Consider the following 15,830-nt stretch of genomic DNA (forward strand, 5'->3'; position numbering starts at 1 on the left):
CTCCATCCCCATGCCTGCTTGGGATTCTCTCTCTCCCTGTCTCCTTCTGCCCCTCCCCCACTCGTATGCCCACACATGCCTCCCTCTCTCTCTCAAAATAAATAAATAAACATGTAAAAAAGAAATGTCTTTAACACTTAAAATAGGCAAAAGGTTAACCAGAGTTCAATCAAGCTAATGGTGAAAAATCAATCTGACTCAGAATTTAAATGTTTGGATAACAGAGCTTGCAATTTCCCTCTCTCTCTCTCTCTCTCTCTCTCTCTCATGTTCCTTTAGAGACCAAATGAGATAAATTGCTATCAGACCCATTGCTTGGGGATAAACATTAAATAGTTTATCTGGGCAACCCCATCACCTCCAGCCAGAGTGGAGAATTGGCCTAAATAATGAAGGTGTGTGTCATTTATCTCTTTGTTGACTCCTGGTCACCTTGACAGGAATGAGTGGAGACGTGCTGATTTGTATACACTCAATAATTCAAGGTGTTTGCTTATCTTTCCTTGTCAGATGCTGCTCATCCCAAGTCCATGTTACCATCTAATTAGCCTTTTTTTTTTTTTACTTTGCTTTTCCATAAAGCTTTGCTTTTTATTTCAGGAATTTAATTTGCAACCAGCCTCACTTTTATCAAATGTCACACTTATTTCATTTGTTAACATGTTTTTGTTTTAGTTTTTTATTCATACCCTTGATATACCCCTGATTTTTGATTCACCCTCAGTGTAATAATGAATTTGATTTTGCTTTCTAAAATATAAATGAAGCATTTGTATTAAAAATATTATTTCTTACCCGTGCTTGTTAAAATCAGGTGATAAATGTTTTTGCCTCTGAATTCTTTCTCTGGCATATTTTCATCATCATTCTTGGCTTTTACTGCTCTTCAGAGAATACTGTGTTTTTTCTGCTATTTGTGGTCTGATACTAGTACTTATAAGTATAAATACTAGAGCTGATTATTAGTATTCCTGGTTTTCCCCTTTCTGACTCTTCAAGGAATCAACCCCTCCTGAAACCCTGGTCTTGATATCTCCCTATGACTCACTTTGACCAATAAAATGTCAGAAGTGAGATGGGTGGGGGGACGGGCCAACTGGGGATGGGCATTAAAGGAGGGCATCTGCCAGGGTGAGCAGTCGGTGTTATATGTAAGTGATAAATCACTAAATTCTACTCCTGAAACCAATACTACACTATATGTTAACTAACTTGAATTTGAGTAACAACTTGGAAGGAAAAAAATGTAGGAAGTGGTGGAAATATATTATTGCTTGTGCAAGACTCTCCTGCATAATTCTCTCCTGCCACAGTGGCCATGGAGATAGTGCAAAGCTGAGCTATTACATGGATATCAGCTGCCATGGGGAAAATAGGATTGCTAGAAACTTTGGGCAAGTGAAGAATAAGCCTTTTTAGGTTTAGGTCATTGAAATTTGGGGGATTGTTGTTATTTCAGCATAGCCTAGCATAACCTGATTCATACTCTATTTACAGTTATTCTGCAAGCATACAACACTCTGTCAGTCAGAACCATTATGTGCCCAACATCATGCAGTGCCAGGAGGGAATTACAAATGAAACTCTACTGTAATTGAGGTCTAACCTTTCCAGGGAGACAAGGCTAACAGACACAAAAGAATTCGAAAGCAAGGGGGGGAGTCTGTGTCTAAATGCTTAGTTATGAAGTATGGATTCCAAATGCTATAGAGGTATTCCAAAGGTAGGAATTCCAAATGAGACAAAATGGACCAGCCAAGAGTAGAAAATAAGGGACCCAAGAAAACGGAAAAGGCAAGGCTGAAAGCCAGTAAAACAGTAGGCAAGATATGTGCTGAGGCAGAAGGATTTTCAGTGAGTCTAGGGGAGGGAGAGTTTCCAAGTGAATGGGCAAGGGTTTCTAGCGGAGCTTTCACAGTGTTTTCCATTTCTTTCAGGGGGGTGTCTTTCCCCCCCCCCGATAAGCTGTGAATAATTTCAGTTAAAGGAAAAAGTTTGCTTCACTTCACCACCAGCAGTGATATACTTCTATTTAATAACTGATTCTTGGGACGCCCAGATGGCTCCATTGGTTAAGTATCCGACTTTGGCTCAGGTCATGATCTCACAGTGCCTGAGTTCAATCCCTGCCTTGGGCTCTCTGCTGTCAGTATAGAGCCCACTCTGGATCCTCTGTCCCTCTCTCTCTCTCTCTCTGCCCCTTCCCCACTCATACTTTCTCTCTCTCAAAAATAGTTAATTCAGACTAAAAAAAAAAAAATAAGTTAAATAATAGAAACATTTTGACACAAACTTCAAAATAGATAAATAAATAAATAAATAAATAATAAAATAAAATAAAATAAAATAAAATAAAATAAAATAAAATAAAATAAAAACTGATTCTGTTTATACAGAGCCAGACTTGGTACAGTCTGAGCAAAGGAAAGTGTGGGGTGCCTGCAAGTATTCAGAAGACTGACCTAAACATCCCATAAGAACATAGATATGCCTTTGCCTCCTAGAAATTAACTATTGACAAAGTCCTTCTTTGACCAAACTCTAGCCAGACTTTTCTGAGTCCTCTTCTTGATCAGGCCTTAACCTTAGACTTGAACAAACCCTAGCTGAGTTTCTAACAATCCAGAGTCACATTCCTACAATGACTCAAGCCCTCCTCAAAGTGCCTGGCTGAGAAATCTTATCATGGCTGCCAAAAAAAATTTAGTTTGTTCCAGCCAACACCTTAAGATAGGGCTCCTGCCTTCCAGTCTCTGGGGGTAGGGGTTGGGGGGGGGGCGGGGGGAGGGTAGGAGCCTAATTTTGCTAAGTGCCAGTTCCCAAACCCAGAGGGGTTTCACATGGACCAACCTCTCCTTCCCACTTTTTGTAAATTCCATTTCCCTGACTACTGAGCCCCCACTCACCTATCCGTATTCCTTAACTCTCTGTTTAAACTGTCCAGTCACCTTTGTACATTGAAGTTGGGTTCAGTTCATGCTGGATTCTTCTCCCTATTGCAGTAGATTACTGATTAAAATCTGTCCTTACCACTTCACTAGCAGCATTGTTTATCTCTGACATGGTCTAAGCAGGAAAACATGTATGCAGATGACATGCTAATGGTAAAAATTCATGCTGTCAAGTGTGGATTATTTTTCTAATATTCAATAGTAATTCCAAATCTATCACCTGGCTTTCCAGAAAGGGCACCCTCAAACCCCCACTACAGTTGCTATGTACTGCTACCTTTCCAGACCTCCCCACTGACAGGTGAGGATGAGCTATACCCCCTTTGTTTGAATTCTATCCTCTTGTAATCTAAGACCGTTTCCTCTACAATGTAGCCATCTTTTGACAACAGTTAAAAACATTTTAAGTGCAGAAAACAATTACCTAAAGTCTACCAGTTATAACTTTGGGGGTCTTACATGACTTTGTGAATTTCTTATTTTCCTTCACAACTATAGAAAATGCTTCTATGAATGTGCTTTCTTTCCCATGCTATATTGTATAATGGAAATTGTAGTTGCATACACAATGGGCTGGACCAGTTAATTCAGACTTAAAAAAAAAAAAAAAGTTAAAAATTAGAAACATTCTGACACAGAAACAAACTTCACAACTGGGCCCTGAGGATAATTTATATGTTATCTCTCTAATCCCTTTCATCTATATTTTTTTAAGAAGGAAGATGTCTTCTCATCCTTCTTGCTTACATCTTCTAGGTTTCACATTTGTTTTAGGACACTAATATTTTTGGAGGAAATGTATTCATTTTCTTATTCAGAAACAAATTTCACTATGGTCTTTTAAAAATGCTGGAAATAGGGGCTGGGGGCTATGAGTGATTCTTGAGTTCCGTTTCTCTCTTAAGTAAATCTCTCCTACAAGCCACCATGATTTAATCCTATGATCCAATTGAGTGGAAGCAACTGAATCTTCACTGTCTGTCTACTATTTCTCATTTGAATTACTCCCTACCCCAACATACATACTTCTTGTGCTTGTGCTCAAACTCACGTGTACTAGAAAGAAAACAATGTTTCGCCTCTGCTAAAACTTATCTTTAATCTGAAGTGATGTTTTTACCTTTCCAACATTCAAAACCGTAAAATTCACTCGAAGCCCTGACTGTATTTTGCAAGATGCTTTTGATCAGCTGGACACAGGCTCACCATTTGATTCGAACCAGTGACCCAAGTCTCAAGTGCTCCATCTATTAGACCTGCATAATCATCCAGCTTAGCCGCACATTGTCCATTTTAATTAAGGGTGTGCTACACCCATTAGAGAAAGTTTATGAGCCAGAGGCTGAACTTATTTGTGCGTGTACCAATCCCACAAATGGAGCTTTAGCACCTCCAAAAGAGTAAGAATAATAATAAAAATAACAATAATAATAATGAGAGTTGTGTCTCCTTGAATACCAACCTCCTGCTAAGTGCCCTTTCTCTGTTTGAATTTCTTGCTAATTCAATGCCGTTAAAATAGATTCTCTTAAAGACTCTGTTCTGTCAAACACAAAAAAGAGAGATATATAGAGTGTGGGATTTAATTATCACTGCTCTATATCTCCAAATGTGAGTTTTTCTGAGTAATAATTGCCCAAGTTTGTCTTCAAAAGGCATTTTAATAGTGCTAATACTAGTAAATATTGCTCATTTTGATACTGATGTGCCGTTTTAATGGTTCCCACGGTTTCTAAAAGTCATTTCTTATCGTTTTACTGTAGAAAGAATCTTACTTTAATTATGTCATAATTGTTTGGAAGCCATAGAATCTTAATTAATGCCAATGGCTTCAAGGCACAAACCAAATGTAGAGTTTATATTCATGTTTGTTTCTTCATCTCTTCCTGCCTGAGAAGAGGCCCCCCATGAGCTTTTTCAAACTACAGACATTCATAGATGTTTTTAAAAGATTCTGGTGATGTCATCGCTTTATTTTTTTTTTTTTTTAAGTCTGATTTTCACAGCTTCACCTCAGATTTTAAAGGTTAATAAGGAATCAACATTCTATCTTCACAGGGAAATCTTTATCTCGAGAATGCAGTTGTTCACTCTCCCTGGCAAGAGGAGAAACCCTGATGGCTTGTTAGGTGGAATGGAGTGAACTCCAAATGTCTTCCCTTGGAATTTCTTGATCAGCCATCAGACAACTGCACTTTCTTCTCCTGAAAAATCGCCTCCAGCTCATCCTATTGATACTTTTCCCCCAGTGCATTTGCTCACTTTCGTCCCTCTACCTGGAATCCTGTTGGGTCCAATTTCAAATCCCAGAACCTCTCCCATTAATCACACCAAAGCATTTGGCTTCAAGAGTCACCTGGTGATTACACTCATGGCTCTTTCATCCTTAAAATCACTGTACAGAAAAGACTATGTCTTAAACACCTTTGAATTTTCCATGGCATTTTGCCTAAGACCTTGTCTGAAGCAAATATTCCTTAAACACTGGTTTAGTGATTGCTTACAGACTTTCCCCTTAGGATCTAGCAAGTTTTCAGAGATGCAGCTAGAAAACATGTCCCTGCTTGGTATCAAAGAATCAGCATAGAAATTCATTCACCAAGAAGCAGAAAGCTGGAAGTACTGAGAGATTCTATTTTTCTACATTTAATAGAAAGAGGAAACTTGTGCCCAGAAAAGTAAGTGATATTTCCCAGGATCCCGCAACTAGTTAGTGGCAGAGCTGTACCTAAATCACAGGTTTCCTAACTCTAAATGTTAAAGTTTTCCCTTGCTTTACGTGAGAATTCTCCCACGTGTCACATCAATCACTTTCGTTTAGTTATTCCAAGTATCCCATCTGATTGCCTTAGTCAAATGCCCATTGTGCATGCTGGCTGGTAAGCAGCAAATTGATGTATGGAAACCATTGCTAATCTAACATCTCATTTTCTCTTTAGTTGCAATATCCTATATGAACAGACGCAAATAACAACAATTCATTTATTTGAATTCATTTGCAGAAGGCTCTACATCCTAAGTTTTGACTGAAATAGGGAAGGAATTTATACATGGAGCTCTGAGGAGTAAGGGGAGGGAATGTAGTAAAGAGCGGGGGAAATGGGAAACAGAGAGAGCAGCATGACTTCTGAACCTGGTTTAGCTCCATGACCTGATGCCTAAGTATAGCCAATGAAGTTACTGATGTCACATGAGGAACCAGCAATCCTGTGGAGGTCAGCATGAGAAATGTTGAGGAAATGTGGCAAAGATGGACAATCTCCTCATCCTCTTAGAAAGTAACCCAGATGAGGAACTGTTTAGTGACTTTGGACATAGTAGGAGTTAGCCCTGTCATCCCAGACATGGCATCATTGTGATTGGCCATGCTTATCATGGCAGCAGTAAGGCCCCCTTATTCTTCCTCAGACATGCAACATAACTCGGGTGAGATAGAATAAGAAAGGCATAAGGAATATGGCGGACATCACATAGACATCGCATAGTAGATAGCAGACTGAGCAGACCAGTGAAGTACTCTTAGGATAACTGCAGATGTAATTCAGGAGGTATTTTCAGGTAGTTGGGAGATAGGGAAATTTGTGGTACATCTGTTCTGACGACCTCCTTCTATCTACAGGTTCTTTTGTTTGTATTTCAGCCCTATAATTAATATCCAAAAATGTACTGACAGTTATCATCAACACTGAGAACAGAGCCGCAGAAGTGGTCAGGTTTTTCTCTTTAGTACTCCCCAATTTCCTTTGCTGCTATTATGGCAAAATTAATCATTCTTTTAATATGCCTCCTGAGGATAATGTCAGTCTGGCCATTCTGTGGATGAACAGCAACACTGGAAGAAAGGAGCTTTCTCAAGTTCTAAATAGTTTTTCATCATCAGTTCTTAGACTTCAGCCGGTATATTTGTGATCCTAGAACAAATATATCTTTAAGATGAATTAAAAACTTTCATATGAGGCACCTGGGTGGTTCAGTCAGTCAGTTAAGCGCCCGACTCTTGATTTTGGCTCAGATCATGATCTCACGGTGGTGGGTTCTAGCCCCATGTCAGACTCTGGGCTGAGCATGGAGCCTGCTTATTCTCTCTCTCTCTCTCTCTCTCTCTCTCTCTCTCTCTGCCCCTTCCCCTATCACTCTAAACAAACAAACAAACATTAAAAAAAAAAAACTTTGCAGATAGAAATCTTATGATTATAATTGTTATAGACAAAGGGAGTCCCTGACTAGGATCACTAATGAAAACTGTTCGTACACAGGGTGGCATCTGAAACAAAGTGGTATCTGAATCCACTTTAGTGAACAGGTATATGAGAATTATTATGAGCACATTTCTGGACTGTTATCTTTTTTCATGTTTACCATCCATTATCTGCCTTTGTTCTGGTTCATGCTAGTCTTTTTATAATCCTTTTTTAAAAATACAAAATCAATACAACTTTAATTACAAAAAGCCCGTGGTGCCTCTTGAAAAACAGGACAAACAAAAAAGGACATTTTGAAAAGGGGCTACTGATCTAAGAAGCGTGACCTCAGGCTATCCTATTTCTAAGGGGTGATGTTGTTGATCTGTTGGTCCCATTATAATGATTTACACATCCATATCTGGCACCTTTTGTTCTTCAGCAGGCTTTGTGTATGGTAAATGGAGAATCGCATACCAACCAGGGGTTTGACATTTACAATGCTTTGTAGCATAAGATAGAGTCACATCTGGGCAAACATTGTCCCTGGTGGTTAGCGGCTCATATCATCTGTGCGTAGTCTGGCTGCCAAAATGATGAGCACTCATTAGAAATGTCCCATTTACTCTCAGAGCCAAATAAAAGCACAAACTAATCTGAAATGAACATTCACAGGGTGTGTGTATGTGTGTGTTCAATTTGTGCTGGCTTCTTCCAGAGGTATAAGGCAGCTTGTTTTTCCTTTGAATATTGTTTCTATCAATGCTCTGAATCAATGTGACTGTAACAATGTAGAAAACCTAATCCTTGATCATGTGCCTCAGTCTGAGCCCAAGAACATTTTACAAAATAGCCATATCAAACTTTTTTGCTGATATTTAATGTATAGATGCTACACACTATATTAAAACTTTTGTTCACTGCTTGACACAACCTTAGGTTTTTGAAGACCTCTGGAAATATTTTCTTTTTCTTGAAAATGAGAAATGAGTAGGCTTCCGCAGAGCAACTAGACTTTTTGTTTGTTTATTTGTTTGCCTGTGTTACATCTACTATCGATTAAGTACCTGATCATTAATCTGTCTTTGGATTGGCTGTTAGAAAGAGGAGACACACAGCAACCCATTTAAAGTACTGTAGAGAGGGGCACCTGGGTGGCTCAATCGGTTAAGAATCTGTCTCTTGACTTCTGTTCAGGTTGTGATCTCATAGATGTGGGATCAAGCCCTGTGTTGGGCTCTGCACTGAGCATGGAGCCTGCTTGAGATTGTCTCTCTTTCACCCTGCCCCTCCCCAGCTTGTTCTCTCTCTCTCTCTCTCTCTTTCTCTCTCTCTCTCTCAAAATAAGATAAAGTAAAATAAAATAAAATACTGTAGAGATCTTCAGAGTAAACACTTGTGTGTGTATTAATCTCATCCTTGAATTCATTGTATTTTCTACCATGGTTTTATGTCTTCTTATTTTTTTCACTTCATGAATTTATCTTACAGAATTTTTAGTAATTTTATTAGTTACTTAAAGTCTTTTGGGGAACAAGGTAGATATAAATACCTAAAACAAATAAAGTAAAACAAAATGAAACCAAAAAAGTGGTCTCTGACTCAAAGAACCTACAAATTACTTGTAGAGACCATATAAATTTAGAGAAAGATAAAGATATAAGAAAGTCTGTACTAAGTGCCAATACACTGTAGACATTTAAAGCTATGGTACCTGAGAGGATGGGAGATTAATCTGCATTGTAGGACTCATGGGAAATTAAGAGTTGGGATGGAATCTAAATACTGGATCTCTAGTCAGTTATATGATACTGAGCGTGACATGAACACCCAAGCATGAGACCATATGTGACATAACAGTAAGGGAGTATGCTCTTAGCAAGGGAGACTGAGAAAGTCAGAGGTCTTACCTATTCAAAATTCCTTGTGTTATATTCATGGTCTTCACTTAGACCCTCCTCGGTCTTATTTTAGACACAGTTTCAGCACACTTGATTTTGTTTTCTCAGGTCACAGCAGATTAGAAGCGGGAGGAACACTGACAACATGAAGTGACAGCTTGATCAGAGTGGAGAGGAAGCAAAGAGCAGAGGCAGAGCTCCTGAATTTAGCCTCCCAGGGCTATCCCCCAGGGCAAGCACACCTCACAACCCAGCAGCCCTGAGAGCAGCCTTCTTTATGTGCCAGTACCTGATTTTGCAAGAAGTGGGTTTCTATGCTATTAAATCAACTTTGGATAAGAATATAGGTCATATGTAATATACTGAAAAACACAGATAAAGTAATTAGAAAATTGTTCTAGACAGATAACCAATGCCCCCCAGTCCAATTCTACTAGTACTTTTGTGACCATGTTCAACCACCACCAATATAATGATGCCATTCTTGAGGTCATCACTATTATTACAGAATTGTTTCTACCTAAGCATCCATGAATAGATGAAAGGATAAATAAGATATGTTGTGTGTGTATATATTTGTATATGTATGTATGTATGTATACTTAAATATATAACGCAATATTACTCAGCATAAAAAAGAATGAGGCAAGGTTTCTGGAAGTGTTGCTCTGAAGGGAGAAGAGAAATGGGACAGTGGCTAGAGTAGGATAGGAGTATCCAGGAAACTTGTTTCGTTGTTGCTGTTTGTTTCTTTTAGGATTATGACATGTACTGAGACTTATAGAAATGATCCATAGCAAGGATAAAATGGTGGTACAGGAGTGAAGTCTTTGAATAAGTGAGAGGGACCTCCTGACAAGGGGGAGAGCAAAGTATGAAGCCACAGAAACATGTGGGCAAGGACTAGCTGGGACAAAAGTCTAGCTCTTAGAGGGCTGTCCAATGCAAAGTTACCGTCTTCCCAGGGGCTCTCACCTATATGAGACATGCCAGAGTAGTCACATGGCGGGGATAGGGATGTTAATTGGACTCTGCACATCTTGAAATTCTAGTTGACACAACTTGATCACGTTAATTTTATTGGTACCAAAGTCTATTTTCGAAGTCTATTTCAGAGAAAGAAAAAAAAATAGTTTGAAGAAATAGAGCACGCTGGAATGAGAAAGCAAAGGAGATTAATGGGCTCATTTTCTCCCTTTTTGTAAATACAGTTTGAAATCCTACCAAAAACAACCGAGACTGAAAATGAACAGGAGCACTGGAAACTCACACTGGCAATTCAGTTGTCAGTTAAAAACCAACCCCTCGCATTACAGATGAGGGTCATAGCACCAGCACATGGAAAGAAGGAGGGAAGGGAGGGGAAAGAGAAGACAAGAAGGAAGATGGAACGGAGAGGAGAGGAGAGGACGGTAGGGAAGAAAGATGCAGGAAGAGAAGACAAACAGAAAAGAAATCGAGAGAAGAGAGGAAGGGTCAATAGCCAAGAGGGATAAGAAAGAGATGTGTGGTTGTAAATGGTAATTATTCCTTTCTCCACACAAATGCCAATCAGAGCAGCAATATGCTCTTAGATTAAAATGTAGCAGCAGCCCAGCCTCAGAGAGGAGTGTGATGTTTTGGTCTGGTGTCTTGCTCCCCAGATATAATCACTACACAAAATAAAGACAAACGAATAATGTTGGTATTTTTTTAATGGAGAGAGCCTTTGAGTTTGGCTCAGAGACAATGGCCTGTGGTTGCATCTGATTATAACTCATCTCCACGGGAGCTGAGATAGCTGTTGTAAATGTCTGAGAAATTATGAGCTTCTTTAGCAAGATGAACTCTGTGATTATAATGACACTTGGCATTTGCACATTTTGTAGCCTTTCTCATCTGAAAATCATGGAGTTATTTTTATATTATAACTAGATTCATGTGTTTCCCGTTGGGGTACATCCGAGTGAGAGTGTTCTTTTTCTTTCTTTCTTTCTTTCTTTCTTTCTTTCTTTCTTGCTTTCTTGCTTTCTTGCTTTCTTGCTTTCTTGCTTTCTTTCTTTCTTCCTTCCTTTCTTCCTTCCTTCCTTTGTTCTTTCTTTCTTTCTTTTCTTTCTTTCTTTTCTTTCTTTCTTTCTTTCTTTCTTTCTTTCTTTCTTTCTTTCTTTCTTGTTCTTTCTTTCTTTCTTTCCTTCTCTTTCATCTTTATCTCCTTTTATTTTTTTGGAAATGTACAGTGAGGGGGACGGGGTAGCAGCTATTTGCAGTATTGCCACCCAGATAGGGAGTATCAGAATTTGAGGAAACGTGTGAGACCTGAGCTGGTGAAGCAGGCCAAAGGATTAAAATAGGTGTGGCTATATGTTAGCTGTCTCCAAAAACAGAGTCTGTCATTTGGAAATCAGTCTAAATGTAACCCCAGACTCCAAAGATTTTCCTCTTCCCTGAAGGCAGAGCCATTTCTCCTTCAAAGGGATCTTCAGTATAACCTGGCTTGAGAAACAGTGAAGGTGTCCCTAATCTAAAAACATCCTCTCATTGGCTACTAGAGGTTCGTACTTTACCCATTCCTTCAAGATAAACCCCTGAAGGGCCTTAACTGTGTGTGTTGGCAATTTAAACTATCACCATCAAATAAGACTTGTCATGACTTGGTCTACAGAATTTACTTCAGCCACTTCATAGGAAATTGAGACGACAGGGACACTGAACAGATTACAAATGTGTGTGTGGGGGGGGGAATGGGTGGGTGTGGGTGTGTGTGTGTGGCAAGAAAGGAATGACTAAAACATGGTTGGGGAAGTGGGAGCCAAAAAAAAAAAAAAAAAAAAAAAAAAAAAACAACTATAGGGGCTCTGGACAGGAGAGGAAGAAATAAAGAAAACAGGAAGTAGTGGACGTTGTAAACTGGCTTTGACCATGCACTAGGTCAAGTGATTTCCATGTCAATAACAGCTGAGTTGCAGTTTTCCACACACGATTTATGAAGAAGAAAACGGAGTACGAGAATAATAAAATATCATATGATATAAAGCAGGGTTGGAAATTTCACAGTCTTTGTATCCTTGGCTCCCCCTGCTCCCCACCACCGACTGACAACTCTTACCAGTTGGTGTAGGAACTCTTCCATCTGTGTTTCTTTCCTTACCCCAGTGTGGACCTACAGCTGCCGGATAAAATGCAAGACTCCAGGCTAAATTTGAATCTCAGATAAAGAATGAATATTCATATGTATTGATATATAGGAAAATATATATTAGTATAAGTATGTCTCATGCAATATTTGGGACAGACTGATACTAAGTTTTTAAATTCATTTTTAGTTATTGAAAATTCAAATGTAGCTGATGGTCTATTTTTTTTATTTGCTAAATCTGTCAATCCTACCAGAGCCATTGTCTCTCAGTGGAATAAAACAGATGATAGAATTGGTCTGTCTATAGGTTAAAAATTCCCCTTTGGACTGCTCCTTGACTTGTGTGTGCTGTTAGTCTCTGATCTTCCATATGCCGGACTCTGATCATCCAAGCTGCCTCCGGCCTGCCTCACACTCCCAGGGCTGCCTGCCTGCTGATCCTTTGGCCTTCCAGTCAGGGAATCACCCAGCTCCTCATCCTGGGCTTATTGGTCTTACTCGGATGGCCCTCTCCTGAGGCCAACAATTGGAGCAAAGAATACAAATGAGTGGAGAAGATAAGATGAGGGGTTTCTAGAAGTCTTCATTTCCTTCATCAGATACTTAAAGGTAATTCATCTCTTTAATTCACACGACTGTTTAGAGAGGCAAAGCTCTTTGCAGATTTTAAAGAGGCACACAGTAAGATTCCATGACTGTCACCCTGATGTAAAATAAATATTGGCAAGCTGTGTAGTGGAGAAGGAAGGTAAAAGAAAATGTGTATATGTGCTTACTCACTCACAGTCCTCCGGGCCCTCAAACTGTGAAAGCAGTCTTTTCTTTCCTAGTCGTCTTGCCTTCATCTCCCCTTGAGAATGACCCGGTTTACCTCCTCACAGGGTAAAGCCCGGTTTTGGCAATCAGCAAATGTCTTTACTATTCAAAATTGCTGTAGCAGCTGCATTTCACTCTCCTGCTCAGCAAGCAGGTTCCTGGTCAAGTTCAAAAAAGGAGCCATACCTTCATTTGTGGGATGCTGTGTTGAAGTCAGACTTCAGAGACATGGCTTTGTGCAGCCTCCTGGGATTTAGCAAGGCCTGAATCGCCGTGACCTCAGTGCCCTTACAACATCACAGAAAACACCGTCACGGTGCCCACTAATTGGTCACCTTGATGTCAGTCACAGCGCAGAGATCAAGGACAGAGCCGGTCCTAGAAAGTGAACTACATACGCTCTCCGAGGTGGTCTCTACAGGTCAGGCTAGCGTCCTGCTGAGAGCACAGTGCGAGGGAACCTTACCCCAGGACTACTTGAAACATGGCTGCGCTGCACATGAACAAAGGACAGGTGGCCTCACAAGTGACCCTTTCCTCACCACCTACAAAGTCCAAATTGTCAGCCTTTCACACCTATTATGCTTCCATTATCTGTGGAAAATACTAAGTGCCATGCCCTGGATCTAACATGCACAGAGCAGGCTCTTGAAATTAGTTTCTGCTTATTGGTTTTAAAAATTATTAAGATTATTTTATTTTTAAGGTAGCAAATCAATCAAGGACTGCTGGGGTGTTACATGCAGGGTGCATTTGAGAATATCACTGTAATAATAATCAATTTTTTTAGAATCTAAATGCAATGTATTTTTATGAGTAACTTACACAGCGGTAGGAGGAAGGAGAAGAAATGTAGGGAATAAATCGAATGCATCTTTCTCTTATTTCCCTTGGGCTGAATGCATTTGTGGGTTACCATTCTCACCCCCTTAAACCGGGCATTTTGGATGGTAAGAATGACTGGGATTAAGTAGATACTCTAAAATTAAAAAAAAAAAAAAAAAAAAAGAAAAGAAAAAGAAAAAAAAAGTGCTAACCACTGCAGAGGGTAAGGTTTATTCTGTGGTTCAATTTATCAAATGAAATATTATATGCAGTTCATTTAAATAATATGAGATCTTTCTCTAAGTATACCCATCTTCCTCTACCCCCAATGCCAGGCCCAGGAGACCCCAGAAAGATTTATTTGTTTTCTTAACATGGGGACCAGTATCGCAGGAGTGCAAGACAAATATTAGAACAGAGGAGACAATTTGTTAATTAATGGTTTAGGCAGCCACAATCATAATAGGAACCTACCTAGAACTCTTGAAGATAGAATATACCGAAAATAGTAAGGACCAAAGACTTGGATGCCCTGGCAAATAAATGAGGAAGAAATGTGAATTTTCATACATAGACCTACAAGGGGCCCGCAGGGCCTCTAATCGCCTTTTGAGGTAAAAGTACTTAAATATAAAGTACTTAGATATCTTTTGAGTAGTTTAATAAAGGCAAAACCTTTTCGGAGTTGTCTAGGTATGGCAGGATTCCCCTCCAGGGGGTTCTGTATTCTAGGATTGGCTGAAAACCATGGGGAGTACCACAGCCAATCAGTGTACAGATCCAGCTGTAGGGGGCGGAAACCTCAGCCTGTCACATAGCATTGAGAGGGCAGACCAAGTAGGAAGGTGGGGCACTGTTATCTATGTGGTACTGATTGGGTTACGGTGACATTTTAGGGAAGATTCTCTTCAATGGGAAGTAGTTCATGGAAGCAAAATAAGGAGATATAATATAGGCGCTGGGAGGAAGAATCAGGTTAGCTGGTATTCTAAAAAATCAAACTAAATGGAAGAATTAAAATTTCTGTTTCTCCATCTTCTCCTTACTGTGGTGGCTTATCACAGATAGGGAGCAGTCTAGGCAAAAGCAGTGTTACCCGGGGGGCAAAAATGGCAGTCGGAAAGTAGTTTGTGCCTGCCTTTGTCGACTGAAGACTGTGGCAAAGAGTCGGGTACAGTGTACGTTATGCTGCATATAAGACTGGACTGAGGACGAGGAAGAAGACTGGGGAATGACTGGAAGGCTCGCTCCCTGAATCTCAGACCTTCAGGGCGGACTGAAATGATATACAATTGGCTGACTTGCTAAACCAGTTTAACTAGCTTTTTAAGAACCTTTCTATCTCTACCATTCTGTGATAGCAGATTCAAGAAGAGATCTCAGAGAAGGGATAAAGAGACACTTGAGAAATTGTTTTGGAGTACGACTCCATTGGAAGAGACCTGAAGTTCCTATCTTAATAAAAGCTTAGGTAACTTCAGAGTATGTGGGAATGAAATAAAGGGGCCTGAGGGCTAAGTCCTTGTTTCTCATGCAAGAGGACTATTGAGGGTTCATCTTCTCAAATGTGAACTCCGCTGGGTAATCAGTCATCCCCATGGTAACCCAGCAACTTTTAATTGTCTTTAATTAAGGGGCCACAGAGGCAATCAGCTACATTTCTAGCACATTAATGAGGGAAGCATGAAGTGCAAAATGGCTGCCAAAGGTAAGACAGTGCTTGTACAAACCAGGACTTCTGGATGAATTTCTAAGGGCAAGTGTGAGACCCAAGTGTGGCACATCCTTGACTCTGCAGGATCAGGAAACACTGACTAAAGAGGAGACAAAGAAAATTCAATAATGTCTGGAAAAAAGAAAAATACATGTATATAAGAAATAAGTTAAAGAGCAAGTAAGATCTTCTTGGTTAATTTAATTTTAAAAATTAAATTTTTTAGGATATAATCTGTACCTGGAATTCTTTTTTTTTAATTTTTTAAATTTATTTATTTATTTTGAGAGAGAGAGAGCACAAGCAGAGGAGGGGCAGAGAGAGGGA

The sequence above is a fragment of the Puma concolor genome, chromosome D3, assembly GCF_028749965.1.
Source record: "Puma concolor isolate L17-30 chromosome D3, mPumCon1.1.hap2, whole genome shotgun sequence".
NCBI classification, from domain to species: domain Eukaryota; kingdom Metazoa; phylum Chordata; class Mammalia; order Carnivora; family Felidae; genus Puma; species Puma concolor.